This window comes from Lepidochelys kempii, chromosome 6 (assembly GCF_965140285.1).
Source record: "Lepidochelys kempii isolate rLepKem1 chromosome 6, rLepKem1.hap1, whole genome shotgun sequence".
Classification (NCBI taxonomy): domain Eukaryota; kingdom Metazoa; phylum Chordata; order Testudines; family Cheloniidae; genus Lepidochelys; species Lepidochelys kempii.
Genome location: NC_136385.1, coordinates 31,489,590 through 31,503,196, shown reverse-complemented (window position 1 = coordinate 31,503,196; position 13,607 = coordinate 31,489,590). Strand labels below are relative to the sequence as shown.

The window sequence follows — 13,607 nt, the reverse complement described above, 5'->3', positions numbered from 1 at the left end:
TGAAATTACACTTTTTAAAATCCCATGATTGTAAAATTGACCAAATTGGACCATGAATTCGGTAGGGCCCTATTAATTATCACAGTGTACCATACTTAAGATGTATCACTATTAGCAATGCTAAACTCATGATGAAGGATTTCACGGCCTCTGGAGGCGTTTCATCATACTTTGTCATCATAATTAAGTTAAGCATTTAGAAAACACTTTGTCACGTACAAGCAACATATCTAGTTACAAGTTACATTCATACTTAATTCCCATAAGAGCACTATAAAATAAGTGGGTATTAGTCCTCATTACACAAATGAAGGCAGAGAAGCTAAATGACTGCTCAAGGCCAGAGAGCGAATCAGTGGCATGGCTGGTGTTTGATTCGCAATCCCATGATCAAACTATTAGACCGTTCTTCCCAACGCAAGGAGGGAATCTCCTTCCTTTGAGGTTTTTAAGGTCAGGTTTGACAAAGCCCTGGCTGGGATGATTTAGCAGGGATTGGTCCTGCTTTGAGCAGGGGGCTGGACTAGATTACCTCCTGCAGTCTCTTCAAACCCTGATATTCTAGGATGATTCTATGAACGCTAACCAATAAAATGGAACACATTTTAAAAAGCATCATTATTGTACAATAGACTGCCACAAGGAATCTGGTCTTGCATCTGACTTTTCAGTGTTTACCATACTATACCTATTTCCACTTTCCTCTATAGTTGTGAAACACGGGCAACTTGCTGCTGGCTCTAAGAGCTAGAAAACTTTCACCAACAACAGCTGAGCTATTATGCATATTAAATTGCAAGATAAAAATCACAAATAATGAGTTTCTACGAAGAGGTTATACAAACACCAGTGAAGCTATGCTTATTAAAGCACAGTGTTACTGGGCTGGACATGCTCTCTACATGGAGAGCATTATGCACCTAAATAAACTGTACAGCAATCTGCAAAGGGAAACAAAAATTGGACTTGTACATATTTTTGGTTCTTTATGATGTACAAAGTTTACATGAATTTTTCTTTTGCTCTTTTAAAAAATTCTGTTTTTAAAATCAAAAGTTGGTTTTCCACACAGGATGAATCCAGGTGACAACTACTGAAATAAAATCATTAGCCAGAAAAGTGAAAGCTGAGCCTTCCTGAGTTAACTGAGGAAAGGACAGGAAGAGAGATTTTTAATGCAGCTGTTAAAAGCCTAAAGCAGAGTTGTGATTACATTGGTTTATCCTCAATGATAATATGCTGGAGAAAGGAAATCAAAGGTTCTACACCTTTATTCTTCAGTTGAGGGTTGAGAATATGCATCATCTGTGGCTCCCAAGCCAACCCTTCAGCAAGACCAGAACTGACATTAGGTAAAATAAGGCTTCTTCTTGTTAAACTTTTCAGGCCTTCTTTATTCATTATAAAGCAGCAAAAAAGTAAAATGTCAACTTCTTTAAATACCTTTGCAGGTCACCTCAAAAGGCACAAAGAGAAATCAACATGTCCTAAAAGAGCACCTGTTGCGACAGATGTTGACACGTGGAAAGCTACAGTAGCAAACAAATTATTTATAATCAGCTTTTGGCACTGGATGTTCCTCACCAAAACTAATTGCTGTAGAGCCTGCAATGTATGGGGCATTGTACATACAAGGCAGTCACTGCCTTTAAGAATTTACAGTTTATTTAGTTTTGAATTGAGACCAACAATCAGAGTACCTCAGAAGCAAGGAAGCATTGCAAACAGCTAGCAAACACTGCAACGTTTCCATTACCGATCTAGGAGAAGTCTGAAAATCAAGAAATGGTTTCATAGATCTACGAAGAAACAGCTCTTCATAAAGGATTAATCTTCTTACAGTCATAATTACTTCTGTGGAGGAAGAGAGTGCTACAGAGCAGAAATCCATATGGAAAAAAGGAGAGTGGCTTTCCTAACCTCCAGTTAAGAACCCACTATTATATTCTAGAGGGAAAATAGTCCCGGAAACTAATTCATTCCCCATTCCCAAAACCAAAAATTATATGAAGGATTCCCTCTTATGCCTATAACTAATCTTAGTTTCATGTTCCTGTTAAACTTACAAAAGCAAATTCATATCCTTTTATTTGATAAATTAAGTCAGACTCACAACACATATGCAAACCATATTTGAAAGTTTAATCCAAGCAACAAGGCATCCCAAAGCACAAAACATTGCGTCAAACTATTTTAAGTAAATGTTTCATGTTTGTGCTGGGGCAAAGACTACTCAACTTCTGTGGTTAGACTTCAAACTACTAAGGGTAGGGGGAGGAAATAATAAAGCAGGCTTAGGAAGCAAAGGCCTTTGTTTTTCTTTGTAACAAACTTTATAAAAAGCTCTTCACAATAAAGCCTTTAGGAAGAAATTTGCACGAAATAATATTTTGATTGCTAAACCAGTTGATCCACTCCACCAGCTTACCATACTCTCTAAAGATGCATGCTACAAAAAAGTGGATCAGTTCCCTATTGCTCTGAACCTTACGCAGCTGTGTCTTCCAGTGCAAAGTAAGTGTAAAATGGACACAAAATGCTTCCATTCAGAAACAGTGTTTCACACTCACTGTGCACAGATACGAAAGATGCAAGGCAATAGATAAATCAGACTCAGCATGTTAAAACTGCAATGGAATTGAGAGCCCAGATTTAAAATTTGTATTTAGACTAATCTGTAGCTATAAGGCTTGGAAGCAGCTATGTTCTATTTCCTTCTTGATTTCAACCTAAATTTCTCACTGAACTGATTTGCCTTCAACACCTACCACCATACTAGTGCAGGAATATGTTCCTATGCGCTCCTTCCATTACATGCATACACAAAGAATTTATTTAAGGTGTAATTCAAGGAGCACAACATCCATATACAAACTTTCTTGTAGGACTGTCTATCACAGTTAACACCTGCAAAACTGAAAACAAAATTAACGTGTCAATGTTTATAAAGAGGGTTAATCACATGCCTCTGGGCAGGAATGGCACCATTGGCTGCAGAGGGACCAGACAGTGTCTGGTCAGGTGCAGTAACCCAACCCACCTCCAGAGAGTGGTAAGAGGAGGAAAGGAGAGAAGAAGAAGTGGCTCCCATCTCAGCTCCAGTGGAGAGGTAGGGATCCTGATCCCACCCTGCCCCCCAGCTCCAGGGACCAACAGCCCTCCCACATCATGTCTCATTGCTCCTGGCCAGCCCCCTACCCCCGGCAACCAACACCTGCCCCATGCCTTACTGCCCCTGGGCAGTCCCTCATTCTGGGGACTGACACCCACCCCCTCGCCATGTGCCATTGCCCCCGGCTGGCTCCTCACTCCAGGGACCAACACCGCTGCACCGTGCCCCCGGCTGGGCCCTCATTACAGGGGATACCCATAAAGCAGTGGTCCCCAACGCGGTGCCCGCAGGTGCCATGGCGGCCACCACGGAATTTATGTGCACCCGCCTACTGACAAGGGAGCGCTTCTGCCAGACAACCTGCCACCAAAATGCAGCCAAGAAGCATTGCCGCCGAAATACCTCTGCTTCTCGGCAGCGACGCTTCTTGATGACACCGCTTCTCAGTGACATTTTGGTGGCTGGTTGTCCAGTGCCCGCCACACTCTTCTGGGAACATGAATATGCTCTTGCAACAGAAAAGTTGGGGCCCATTGCCATAGAGAACAGGGGCCTGGCAAGCTCAGCCTCTCCTCCCCTGCTGCATGCCAAGACCCTCAGGAAAAAAATCTACCCTCCCTTGCAAACTAGGGCTTACTCAGCTGAAGGGAACCCACCTAGCTCAGTAAAAGGAGGCAATCCTGGTACCAGAAACCACCCTTTCCATAAGCAGCTGCAAGACACCTGCTGAACAAGTCATTGCTTGCTTCCCCCTACTCCACCCTCCCCAAGCACAGAATGCAGATTTGTAAGATGAAACTCTGCAGACAAGAGGAGAGTCCAGAAACACAACTGGAGCAGCATTCACCCTTTTCCTGCACAACTCTTGCCTTCCCATCTCCAGAATATTGACTTGCTGAGATAAAAAAATCTTAACCCTTCAATAAGGCAAGATTCCTCTAAAGGAGGAACACTCAAGGATTGAGGGGACTTGTAAGCTAAAATTTTAGAGTGCAATAATGTAAAAAAAAATTCTATATTTGTAAGTTCAACTTTCATGATAAAGAGATTGCACTACAGTAATTGTATGAGGTGAACTGAAATAGTATTTCTTTTGTTTATCTTTTTACAATGCAAATATTTGTAATATAAACTGAGCACCGTACACTTGATATTCTGTGTTGTAACTGAAATCAGTATATTTGAAAATGTAGAAAACATCTCAAAATATTTAAATAAATGATATTCTATTATTTAACAGTGCAATCAATCACAATTAATCTTTTTCATCACTTGACAGCCCTATGGCCTTACTAATATTTTCTTTTAAATTTACTTTCCCCTTCATACTGTTTATTTTTACATTTCACTCAGCTTGAATAGACAGGTCAACATGCCATCAGGTTCTGCTGTGGTGTTTGGGTTAACAACAGTCTACGGAAATGCTGAAAAATAGAACACTAAATTGAAAATCTGAGAGTTCCCTATTTATATTCGGTTTTATAAAGCCTTTTTTCTCCTCCCCCAAAGTCTCGTCTTTGGCTTAAAACTAGTTTATGCTAATGGAGGGGTGGGCAAACTTTTTGGCCCAAGGGCCACACCAGGGTTGCAAAACTACACGGAGGGCCGGGCAGGGAAGGCTGTGCCTCCCTAAACAGCCTGGCCCCTGCCCCCTATCTGCCCCCTGCCACTTCCTGCCCCCTGCCTGCCCCCCTCAGAATCCCCTAACCCATTCAACCCTCCCTGCTCCTTGTCCCCTGACCACCCCCTCCTGGGACCCCCACTCCTAACTGCCCCCTGGGACCCCACACCCTATCCAGCCCCTCCTTCTCCCTGTCCTCTGACCCCTATCCACACCCAACAGGCCCCCTGGGACTCCCATGCCTATCCAACCACCCCCTGCTCCCTGTCCCCTAACTGCCCCCTGGGACTCCCTGCTCCCTTACCATGCCAAGCCAGCCTTGCTGCCGCGCTGCCCAGCAAGAGCAGCAGTCCAGAGCGCTGGCAGCACACTGAGGCTGCAGGGGAGGGGCTGGCGGCTCAGAGGCCGGGCAGGACAGTCCTGCAAGCTGGATGTGGCCCGTGGGCTGCAGTTTGCCCACCTCTCTGCTAATGGATACTTACATGTTTATGGAATTCTCCAGTTGTGAAGAGGAGTGTTGCACACACTTCTTTGTAAATTTATCCCATCACCAGTTTGCATAAACATGCGTATGTTTTTTTTTCATACCAGAGATGTTTTGCATCTTTCCCAGCACATTTTAAAAAAATATGGTCCCAAATGAGAGTTATGGCACACAGCTTCTCAGAAGGTCACCAGTTTTCCTACCTGCTCAAGAACATTTCAGATAAGTCATAAGGGGCACAGGAACAATTTTAGAAAAAAAAAAAATCAGTGAAGCGTATAGGAATTTGTAGTGCATTAAACTGGTTTCATTCTATTCTACACACCTCTGCAATCAAAGCATTCTCTGTGAAAGCACAGAGTACTGTACTCCACTGATGGTTAATGAGAGGTAGATTCATAGGTATTAAGGTCAGAAAGCAGCATGCCTGATGTGCCAGCTACTTGGAAATGGTGCATACTTATTTATTCACAATTTCTCTTGTTAACAGAACATTGCAATACAGTTTCCTGAAATGGTTTCTCTCAAAATATTTACTGGTCACCTACTGAAGGACTGCACCTACTTGCCACAGACCACTAATCCCATAGTTACTTCTCACACCAGTTTCTGAGGAGGCAGAGTGCTGTGCATGGTTCCTACTTGGAAGCTCAATCTTTTATACCAGAAGCTGGCTAGTTAAATAGATGTGCAGAGATAATGGATGTGAAGCTCTATCCCACATCTCCTTTCTCCACAATTACTAGAAGGGAGAAAAAGTTCAGTCTCTCCCTTCCTCAACACCAGAGATTCTTGGGTGTTATGAGAATGGATAAGTGTCCACTATTTTATCTGTCTCTCGCCCACGGTACTTTTTGATCATCCCCTCAATAACTCCAGGCACTACTGCTACTGCTTGACAAAGTTCTGAGTAATGGTGTGAAATTGGTACGATTTGCAACAGTTGCACTGTTGCCCAGAGGCTCCTGAATAGCAGCAGGAAAACTGCTTTGAGTTCAAGTATTATTCTGCTGTGCTTGGGAAAGCTAATGAGATTCAGCATATTCACTAGCACTATTCAGAACCCTTTGGTGAGCAGCAACTGTCAAGAATTACATGATTTTCACTTTGGTGCTGCTTGGAAAAATTAAGAGCAGCAGAAGCAATGCAGTTTTCTGATGAATCAGAAAGATAATATTGCATCTGTTTACACAGGCTATTTTCAATCTATGAAGGGATTAAAATAAGTAAAGCTTAAGTTTTGAAGAAATTGAGGATCAGGCACTTGTACCTTTCCTAGAAAAAGCTTGCCATTCTCCAGGGGCAAGTGGATATTTTTAGGCCCTGGTTTGATATCAACACCCAATATCTTGGCTCTCACAAGTATGGTGCAATGCTACACATCTGTGGCAAAACACCCATAATTAACAACATATAAAAGAGCCCATCCTTAAAAAAAAACACAACTGTCTCTCAATGACTTTACAAGTTCAGAAGATCTTCTATCGCAAATTACTTTCATACTATGAAGTAGTCAACAGTTGCATACTTTCGCTGACAAAAAACGCAATTACATCTGATAGCCAAGAAAGGACAGGATAGTTAGAAGTATATTAATGGAAGTCAGAGTTCTTTTCTAGTTTTATTTTTGCTAGGCAGACATTCTGTCATTGCGCACACACTCAGTTTGATCATAGCATTTAAGGCTTGTCCTCAGGGTATTTAGAAAGCCAAACCAAAGGTCTTAACCTGTTCTCCAATTCTATATCATTGGCTACAACTGGACTGCAGTTTTCGAATAGTTGAAAAAAATTAAAAAATCAAATGCACTTGAGAGGTCTGCAGTAGATTCATGAAAGGTATTTGTGACAACCGGAATTCATTGGAAGCTCTAAGCTTAGCTAACAGCTAGGTGTAACTGTTGTTTTAGTCAAGTCTTCCAAACACTGGAAGTAACCCCAAAAGACTCAGTTGTTGCTCGGATCTCAATTTCTACGATATATTGCAGCCAATACCATTAGAATGTAGTTCTAAACTAGGTACTTCACCTATTTGCCTTCAAGAGCACAATTCTCAATCCAAATACTTAAATGGCATTTGTCAAATAATTAAATGAAAAAAAAAACCAAGTGATTGCAATATTTTTTCCAAATAAAATCTGACATTTTCCCTTTTCCACTTCGCTGATTTTCCGCTGCATCTGAAATTGAACTAAGACACCTGTGTATTTTGTCTATGTATTAGCATCAATTATGTCAACACAGCTCTGTTTTTTATCTGTTGTACATATTATCTCCAACACCTTTGAAGGATACAACCAATGGACAATGATGCAGTTCTATTTACTAACAGCTCTAACAACCAAGTTTGATTAAAGTTACATGGCAAATACCTTGCCTGGGTTTCTTTGCTTCCTTGCTCCACTTCCGGGAGAAGTTGTATCAGTCACCCCACTGCCCAGTTCTAACACTTTATGATCACCCCCATTTCCAAGCTTCCAAAAGAGAGAATAAACCATTCCCACCCCACCCAAAAAAAGAGACAGGGAAAAAGAGGCAGCAGGGTCATCTGAGGGCAACTACAGTGTTAAAATGCATAATGCTGATCCCATCAGCTTTAATTCCCACAGGAAAACACCATGAAGTGGGAACAGATAACACCATGAGTGGCTGAGCCTGTACCTCAAACCCTAATCCTGTCCCCACCCACAAAAATCTAATCCAGGTGTAGCACCCAGATAGGGACTTCTGTGGGGTCAGAGACAGGATGCCATAAAATGGACCCTCTATCTCAAGAGGGTGGGTTTTCTGCTCCTCTCCACTCAGAGGAGTACACTGAGCCGCCCATCACTATCAAAGAGGAAGGAGCACAGAAGGACGTAATCGTTTTGTTTCTGCTACAGATTCCAAAAACAGCATATGAAAGCAGAATTTCACACTGAACATCCAAAAAATAAATTGCTCTTTTTTTCTCTAATTCACAGTACTGAATTAATCTGTCTTTAGCAATGAGCGCGAATAAACTTATTTACAGCAAGTGTACTACTATTTGATTAGATTTACTAAGCCACACATCTGCCAACTATTATGCAACCTTTGTTTTCATGGCTCTGAACTAAGAGCATTTCCCCCAAGCAATACTTTGAGATACTTTAACAAAGCACGTGCATCAGACGTTGACATTTATCTGTTTACTCAATACTGATTTCCAAGTAGATCATTTTATAAAACTATTAGAAAAGTAATATTTTAAAAGCTGTATCAATATTAAGGATGTGAGGAAACTGCAAGATAAGTCTAACATTTTATCTGCTACAGATAAGGCTACCTGGCAGGAACAGGATATTCCCTATGTTACAATTTTTCTGTTTTGTTGCCTATGCAAAATATAATATATTGTAACAGTGTACAACATTTTAACAGCAATGTCACTATTGAAAAGATTAGGAATGAATTTATAATTTTAGGAAAATCCAAATAAGGAATCATTAATTCCAGAGTACTTTCATTTTTCCACAATTTTAAACTTCTAACAAATTGAGAACTCCTCAAATCCCAGGTAATTTCTTATCTGGAATCACAAGGATGTCTTTTCTATAGAGAAATCCTATTACCCCAAGCACAGGTAATCTCACCATCTGCTCACACTACATTTAACATTCTTGATCTACCTAAGTAGAGTTGGACAGCAATTTCCTGTCCCAAAATAGGAGGTACTGATCACAATTTCATTTAACCCGTTATTTATGATCATCCATTTCAGTGAGGTACACAACAGTACACTCAAATACATTTTTTTGGGTCAGTCTTTTTCTAATAGAAACTTTAGAATTATCAGCAATCTAACCACCTACTGAGGTTCTAAAAATTCCAGCACTAAATAGTGATGGTAACTTATAGGTCCATTTCCAACCTTCTTTTTAAAGTAATGCCTTGATGTACAATACCCTAATTTTATCTTCAAGAAACTTGGGCTAGGTCTTCACTAGCATCGTTAAAGCAGTGCCGTGGCAGCGCTTTAACGTGGCTGTGTAGTTGCAGCACCAGCGCTGGGAGAGAGCTCTCCCAGTGCTGTAAAAAACCCCACCCCATGGGGGAGTAGCTCCCAGCACTGGTGTACTGTCTACACTGCCACTTTACAGCACTGAAAGTTGCAGTACTCGGGGGGTGGGGGGGTTCTCACCCACCCACCCCCGATGGACAAAGTTGCAGGGCTGTAAAGTGGCAGTGTAGACAAGGCCTTAGGCTGTGTGGTTTTTTTTAAAGTAGTCCCTATGGTTGTTTTGCTTTTAAATGTCACTGAATTAAACTACTGTGTATTTGCTGAACACCTAATGATGGCTTAGGTTAAATTTAAAGAAAGTACTGACTTTTCCTGTTTAAGGAAAAACAATCATTGACCCCTATAAGAAATAGGGGTCAATGATCTGCATTATAAGCACTACACATTAAAATAGTTAAGTTATTGTGGGTAAGCTTTCCCACAAAAATATCATATGCACTTTGAAAAGCCAACATTTGAGTCCAAATCATTTTCAGAATGTGCAGATATCATTACAAATACATTAGCAAATATTTCCAAATCTAGAGTCCAGACTTCTGCACTCTCCTGCAATAATTGATACCACAACTACCCTTTTTGGTGTATAAAAAAAGTACAAAGAGTGCTGTATTAAGAGGCTGATGTCACTGACTGCTGCAGGATAAATAACGATCTATCTAGCCTTGCCAAGTGGCTACAAATCCATTTACTCATTTTTTTAGTTTTGTACAGCAATTTGTTAATTAGATCTACACATCCATGCAGCCACTGATTTATTCTTTACAGCAAAGTTTTAAAAAAACTTGTTACTTTCCCCAATATAAATGGAATACTACAGTAAATACTTTCCCCAATATAAATGGAATACTACAGTAAATTCTGCACCAACCATAGATACTAAAAAGCAGTCACTCATAAAACACAAAGAAACTTTCTCTTCCACTTCAGTAGGTTAAATTTAAAACATAATATTGCATTTTACAGTGTGGAGTTTAGAATTCTAAAGAAAAAATGAACCCCATACACTGGATTATTTACTACATCAAGAATTGTTAACTCTTTATAAGTTGCAATTAAACTGTGTCTAAAGTTTATAGGTGCACACCCCCAAAAAACAGCTAATTCCATTTCAATGTACTTTTCTGACTGGAGTTCAGTTATATCATTGACTACAGAAGTTAAAATGAATTTCAAATCCCAGTTTACACTTCATTCAGTCAACATTTAAAGGACCACACAGAGACATTACCAGAATGAGGAACTGACAAAGGGTAGATCAAAAACTCATCAACTCCACCAAGCTATTTATTGATAGTAGCTACCTAGAGCCCTGCAAATCTGCAGCAGTCTGCTTTATATTCTGGGGATATCCACATCTGCGGATGCTGCTATCTGCGGGCCATGTTTGTAGATCGGACGCAGATACAAAATTCGCATCCACACGGGGCTCTACAGATCAAGATACTGTTTTAGTTTTAACTAGCAATCCAGAGTAAGGAATACCACCAATTTCAAATCCAGCCAATTTAAAAAGAGTAAGTTTTATATATGCTCCCAAGGACTTGTGCATTTTTTGTGGTTTTACAACCACATTTTCCTATTTTTAAGTAGCTTGTTTCTTGATTACTGTTGAAAGTCCCAGACAAAAGGGAAAAATGACTAAGAGCCTCCTCCTACATTTATTGTTGTTGATTTGTGCAGGTGAAGCCTTATGCCCCGCAGAGCCCCATCAACAACGGTACTCCTTGAGGACACAGACCACCACAGGCAATCCACTAGCAGGATCAAGATTTAGATGAAATCAAAAATCACTACATAAAGCATTTTAAGTTAAAGTAAGCCAACTGGAGCAAAAATTGTTGTCTAATCTCTTTACTATGATTTTCTCTAGGTATTACTACAAGTAACAGCATATAAACCATTTTCAGACTGAAGTACATTTTTAAGGTGATTATGCTCCTTTAAAAGCATGACCATTAGATTGTTGGTCAACCGAAAAATGACTGCTTCACCCCTTTAAAAGCAAGCATTCATTTTTCTGCTCTGGGTCTAACCTTCTTCCACCAGGCAGCTTCCTTGCTCATCTTTCCTCACCGCACCTTATTTCAGTTTCTCCTGCCTTCAATTGCCCCTCTATCCACCCCCCCACCCTCCATTTTTCTGGAGAGGACCTGATAACATAACTAAGTTTAACCTATTTTCTCCCACAAGGCCACCACAAAAACCTTTGTTTCAGGTCTAATCTGCATCAGATAGAGTGATGAATATTACAGGGAAAAGCAAACAGACTCTGCCAGAATGAGGGACTGAACTCCATTCTGTACTAACAAGCATTACCAGTGGACCACAAACTACTTCCCTTTTTGTAACTTCATTTTCCCTCCCTTACAGTTTATCCTTCCCTTCTCTTTAGGATTTCACTCACGACTGCTGCACACACCACATTCTCAACAGGAGCTGGAAAGGACTCCTCTGCAAACATCAGAATTTCCAGTTATTTTACATCCATCCGTTTCTTCAAAATAGGAGAATCTCCTCAACCCAAGTACATTAATTATTTTTACACTTTAATTCTTTAGTCAGCAAAACACCATCACTTTTATTTCATTGTATTTTGGGAACACATTTAACACAGTAGTTATAAACATCACAAAGACTAATTTTCCTTTCTTCCACCTTCCATATCTTATTTCCCTCTTCCAGGTATTTTCTTACTCGTGTCTTTCCTCCCCAAGGACTGGGCAATATTCAAAAAGTTATTTATACTTCCAGAAACACATGTATGTTTTTTATTTTCTTATTATGGCTTCAGTAAAGATAAGACTTAGTAGTCTATGTACTTTCATCTATGTATTACAAGGGGGAAAGTGATTATGTCTAAAAAGTAATTTAAAGAGAGACAACTTAGTGGTTTAATAATCAACATTGAAATGCTCAACTTAGCAGGATCAGTGTCAAACACCAACACATGATCAGTTAGGCGCCTCAGCCAAATATAGTCTAACTTTTGTGGGTATTGTAGAGGACAATTGAGATCCCCTATAGCCTGCATTGGCATGGGGGGGGGGGTTGTACTTTACATAACATACAATTTGATTCAGTATGCAGCGCCAAAGTTTTTCTTGCCTTCATGGTTGTTCACTATGCAATATACCAGTTGACACCTACCCCTCCAGGCCACCCAAGGTAGCAACCCCGACATCGTACAAACACACTCTCTGAAATGCAACCAGATCCTTGGGAGTGAATGGTGCTATATAAATGCAAAATGTTATTCAAGAGACTTGCAATTAAGATCTTGCCGTTAGAAGACATGTTGTTCTACCGCTTGAAATAATGCGATTAACAGGGAGAAGTTACTAGGCATTTTTACGCTGCCGTTTATAGACAGCCACCCCCGGCAAACTTGAACCCACGTAAAGGAAAAAGCAAGTTACAGCGACGGCTTCAGACCCGGGGCTAACTGTGCCGGGATGCCCCGCTGAGTCCCGGGCCCGGCCCTCCCCAGCGCGGCGGGAAGTCACCCGGAGAGGTCACGGCACCGCACAGCGCGGAGCCCCCGGGGACCGCCCCCAAGGGCGGCAGGAGGCAGAGCCGGGGCGGGCGAGCGGCAGCGAGAGTCGCCGACGCGGCCAGTCCCCCTGCCCCGCACGGCACCGGCTGGAGCTGAATCAAGGCGGCTCCCCGGCCGTAGCCCCGGGGGAAGGGTTCCAGGCAGGCCCCGGGCACAGCGCCCCGGCGGCGGCGGTGCCGGGGTCCGGGCGCCGCAGGGGCCCCGAGGAAAGGGCGAGCCCGGCCGGGTCCCCTGGACGCCGCAGGCCCCGCGCCGCCTCGCGGAGAGACCCGGCCGGCTCTCACCTCGCAGCGCCGCTGCCCGGCGGGAGCAGCCATTTCCCGTCCCTGCGCCGCCGCCGCCGCCGCGGATAAAAGTCACCGGAGGGACGAGCCCACCGCCGTGCGCTCACTTCCGGCCGGGCCCGAGAGCCCGCCTCCTGGGGGCGGAGTCAGGGCGCTGAAGAGACAGGCAGGGGGAGGAGCGACTCAGCTGCGGGGGGGGCGGGGAAAGGGGTGAAGAGGGCGGGACCCTGGGGGCGGGGGCGGAGCGTGGCCTGTTGCGCAAGGGTGGGGCCCTGCTTGAGCTCGCGCCTGTGTTGTTATTGTTACGTCATTGCTTAGGGCTGTAATGACGCTGGGGGGCTGAGTCACTTGAACCCTGGGCCATTGCTCACAGCACCACGGGGCGGTGAAAGGGCAGCCAGCCCCAACTTCCCCCTTTTTTACTGGCACCAACCCCCATGCCCAGCAGGCTGGTTCCTGTAATGGTAATTTGGGGTGGGGCCAGATTCCAATTTTCCAGCTCAGACAGCATG

The 13,607-nt window shown here is 42.6% G+C and overlaps 1 protein-coding gene across 6 annotated transcripts in view; it reads right to left on the bottom strand.

Moving 5' to 3' along the window:
- Positions 1–13,192, bottom strand: part of PIK3C2A (phosphatidylinositol-4-phosphate 3-kinase catalytic subunit type 2 alpha) — a 90,304-nt gene extending 77,112 nt beyond the window's left edge. For all 6 annotated transcript variants that reach the window (XM_073347388.2, XM_073347387.2, XM_073347390.2 and 3 more), the window contains exon 1: positions 13,096–13,192. The gene's annotated coding sequence lies outside the window, so the exon portion shown is untranslated. The remainder of the gene's footprint in view (positions 1–13,095) is intronic.
- Between the last annotated feature and the right edge of the window lie 415 nt (positions 13,193–13,607).